Source organism: Cupressus sempervirens, chromosome 11 (assembly GCF_028749045.1).
Source record: "Cupressus sempervirens isolate cs-2001-9-10 chromosome 11, ASM2874904v1, whole genome shotgun sequence".
Classification (NCBI taxonomy): Eukaryota; Viridiplantae; Streptophyta; class Pinopsida; order Cupressales; family Cupressaceae; genus Cupressus; species Cupressus sempervirens.
Genome location: NC_143128.1, coordinates 687,149 through 691,954, shown reverse-complemented (window position 1 = coordinate 691,954; position 4,806 = coordinate 687,149).

Genomic DNA, 4,806 nt, shown 5'->3' with positions numbered 1-4,806 from the left:
GAATCGGTTCTAAATGACTACAAATTTATGACCATGTTGATATAGAAAATAAAAATTGATCAAAATAATAAGAAATATGTAGAAGGGGAAGTAGGCTCTAAAATTTGTATACAAAGCCTACTTGCCTGCATTTATTTCTCATCCCTTGAAGATTACATGGATATGCATTCACAAGGATTTATTATCAATAGTAGAGGCATTTCTTCTAACTGAAGAAAATAACTATTCTAATGTATTATGTCCTAATTCATCCTCTAGAAAAATTCCTAGTAGCTGTCGGCCTTTCTCACTTCAAAACCTTTCAAAAAAAAAAGATTACTTTGACCAATTAGGAGGCTTCGAATATTTTAGAGAAGTGATCGAGGGGACTTCTTCTATACAATATGGATCCAAGTCTATTCCTAAAGAGTAGAAGAGAGAATAATTTGGCCCAAGTAAAGGTGATGTTGCTAATGATCATTTGCCTTTTATTCTATGTATCAAGCCTAACACCAAATTGGGAATTTTCATCGAGTAGGAGAAGCATAGGCTTGGGGGTTGTCCTATTTTTTTTTCTTCCCTTAAAATTTTGAAGCTCTCTTCTAGATTTTTTTCAAAAATCTGGATTCATAATACTTAGGAAAGAAAAAAAAGGTTTTAATTTTCACATTTTTTCTATAACTGTCATTTACAAAATGATTTTTTTAATAGATAATTTTGGAGACTTGGGTCTTGTGATTTTAGTAATACCCTCTAGTCTCTTGTGCCTATCCATAGTGAAGTCCTTCCTATTTCAAGCTCCCCATGACTTATAGTATGGAATCTTTCACCCTTCCTTTGGAGCCTCATCTTTTAGGCCTTAGACCCAATTGGTAGAGTGCTCTAGGTTAATAGGTCCAATATCCTCATACCTACTATCGATGTGATAGTTTTGGTGGACCTATCAACCAAGGTGTTAAACTCCATAATAATCTCTCATTTGATTTATATTTTTCTCATTATTGCTTCCCAAAGGTATTAAAGTCTTCTATTTTTTGCAGGAAAGAGGGCAACAAGAAAAATTAAACTAATTTTTTCTTTCCAAGAAACCCCTGTAATTTCAAAAGTTCAAAAAATGAACTTATATCCCCACAACATTGAGCCACAAGTGCATGAAACTCACCTCTCTTGTGTTGCCACTAATACAAAAGACCCCCCTATAACCCCCCCTCTCCACTTGGAGAATTTCAAGGATATTTGTTCTTCCCTTGATGGACTTAAGCTTAACTTTGTCTCTGATAAGGTGATAGTCCCAAGCAATAGCCTATCTGAGATTGAGAAGCTTTTCAAGATACATAATATTGACATTGGTTTTAATCAAGACCAAAATAGAGTAAATCCTGAGAATAAGAATGCTCAACAACAAGTATTGGAAAAGATAATGAAGAGCATTGGAGGTGGGAATAATAATTGTAAATCTCATAGGAAATATCCTTTTTTTGTTAATCCCAATCTAAAATGTATGTGGGACTAGATTAGAAATAGAATAGAAAAAGAAACTCAATAAATGGAACAATAGAACAATAGATTATTATCCTTGGCTAGGAGGATTAAGATTGTTTAAAAGGTTCTATCCTCTCATTCTATATATTATTACTTAGCCTAGTTATTTAACCATATTTAATTCAATTTCCTTCAAAAATTATTCATGATCTCATGTGATCTAATAGAGAGGGAAATAAGAAAAGACATGTGATCAGTTGGGATTTATGCACAAGAAGTAGAGAGCTAGGGCATCTTATTCTAAAGGATTTAAAGACTCAAGGGCTTTCACTAGAAATAAAGTGGAATACCAAAGAAATTCATGAGAAAGAGTCTTGGAAGATCTTTACTAGGAGCAATGTCTTGAGGGTTGCACCAACTCATGCTAAATATTGGAAATAACAAGGACTAATTCTAAAATTGTTTTCACTATAGTTATACATCAAATTTGAAGGGTCCAACATCTTTAAATCCATTTGGGGGAATTGAAACAAAATTAAAAATATTTTTGATGAAAATCATCTTATGGAGAAGGATAGAAGAATATGTGGTGACAACTATCCTACTCTTGTAAGCGATTGACATTATTGCAAGATTGCTCTACCAAAAGCTAGGTAGCACTAGTTATTTAGAACTTGAAGGATGTTTTGTGCAACAATGAACTAAAGAGATGGGAAGAGATTAGTTTTTCAAGTTCTACATTCCTTCAACTCAATGGAGAACATACTAACTTATGAAAGAAAGATGTCTTGACCTTGCACGTCCAAAACCATGTTGTGAACTAGGAACCTCTTCTAAAATATTGAGGTCATTAGACGGCTCAAATTTATTTTTCTATCTCCAAACTAAAAAAATTGATATCCTTTATCACCTCAATTATAAGTACAAAATGAACCTAGACTATGATACTTGCAGGAAATCTCTTAGCAGACTAGGGTACAAACCTATTGAACCAAAAATTTCTTACTTCCTATATCATCGCTTTTTTCATAAACTAACCTTCAAGAGATTAAGGGGTAAACCTAATAGCTACTCTATGTGAAAAAATATTGAGTCTGTTCACTATGTTTTCTTTGAACATATTTTTTCTAAAGATTTCTAGATTATGTTTTGTCTATATTTAAACTATTATTTCACTTTTACTCATATTCTCTTGGGCCTTATTATTGACAATGACACATTCTTTAAAAGATTTTGGTCTATCATCTATGATCATGAGCTATGGATCATTTAGAAGGCTAGGAAGGATGACATATTTAATGGTAAATCTAGGCACCTTACTAAATCTCTTTGAAAACTCGTATATTGTAATATGTCTCTATAAGTAATAGCAATATTCAAGCTTTTAGAACAAAAGTTCCTCAAGTTGCTAAGAGAAAAAAGGGTGAATGCACCATTAAAGAAATTTTATATGGTCATACTACAATGATCACTAAAGATGAATTTGATTGAATAGTGGGAGAATTAATCTAGAATCTCAAAGAGGATGGAAAATGGGAACATTAGAAATAAAGAGGACAAATCAAAACCATAGGTATTAGAAAAATGGAACCAAAAAGGCTTGACAATAAAGTTTCTCCAGGCCACCAATAGAAGGTAAGTGATACCAATAGAGGTAAGTGGTGATGATGGTCTAGATAGTTCTCAAAAATCACATGGAAGTGGACCCATTATTGGGATCAACCTTGATAACTACCTAGTGGAAGATGACTCTGATGACACTTGGAATGAGCCACTTAGCTAATATGATCTCCTATGAATAATTGTAATGCAGACATCATATATTTTGTAATATCTTTCAACATATATTTTTCTATGGAATCTCAATGAGATAAAACAACTATGTACTCACCTTTTTTCTAATTGATAATTAAGGTGTTGGGAAGAAAGGTAAGCATAGCCATAGCAAGGTGAGACTAGAAAGGCTGGAGAAAGCCATGAGGGGCCTAGTTGACAACCAAACTACTATCTTCCAAAGGTTTGAAACATTGGTGGAGTTTTCCACCAAGGTCATGCACTCCATGGCCACCACCCTTTATTTTCTGCATGCCAACAAAGAGGAGGACCTACAAAAAGTCACTAAGACCACTCGATCCATCTATGGGTTCTTGGCTAAGGATTGGTTAAAGACCATCCTAGAAAAACTAGTTAAAGTAGAGGGGGAGGATGTGGACAAAGATGTGCATGAGAGGCATGACAACCATGGGCTAGAAGAGGCAGGTAGCCCTATATCTTTTGTTTATTTTTGTTTCATTTATGATTATGCCTATGAACTTGGTACCCTACAAGGTCTTTATGTTTATGTTGATTAAGGGGACTTATAGCAATGATTTTATAAGAGTTGTTGTTTTATTTTACAGTCTGTTATGCATATTAGTTTAAAGACTGATAGTAATGTTAAGCTGAATATGGACATATATTTTTTTTTGAAGTTTAAAGTTGTTATTAGTTAGGTGATTGGGAGGTTAGCTTCGGCTGATTTATCAACCTTTTTGTACTTCAAGGTCAGCCCCCCATATTTTTTATTTCTATCAATTACTTCAAAAATTGATAATTAATACAAAAATCAAAACAAATATCACTGAATTGTTTGTCATAACTTTCATGAATCAAATCTATTAGTCATACATAGTTTAAATTAGAATAAAAATATATAATCAAGTAAGATTAATTTACACATAAGACTAAAATGAACAATTTTAATAGATATTTATAAATTTTAATAAATATAAATTATTATTCAAGTTTACTTAATTTTATTTTTATTATGATACTTTAATTCTTTTAAATGTTTTTTTAATCATTTAAATTTATATATGTATCATTTCTATAATAAATACTACATATAATTTATGTCTACATGCATATAGTGAATTAAGATATATCATCAATTTTATATCTACATACAGTTAATAAAGAAAAATATCAAATAAAAATTATGCTTACATAGATATAATAAAAATATAATTTTAAATCATTATTAATTAATTATGAAACAAATAAAATGACTCTAAAATAATATTATTCAAACTTTATATATAACAAACATATATTAGATACCTATGCTAATTTATATTCATGAAAAAAATTAATGTGCAAAAGATTTTTAATCAATGTAGTGAAGATCTTTTCTTTCTAGATTAGATTTCAACATTCTTCTATAGGTTAAGATTTTAAGATTTTTCTGCAGGGTTTGCCTTAATTTTAATAATTGTAATGTAGATGAACTCCTTGCAAAACCTCCTACTAACAACGGGGAGGTAGCTCCAATAAAAACCTAATGAATAACAATAGCCAAACTCTACC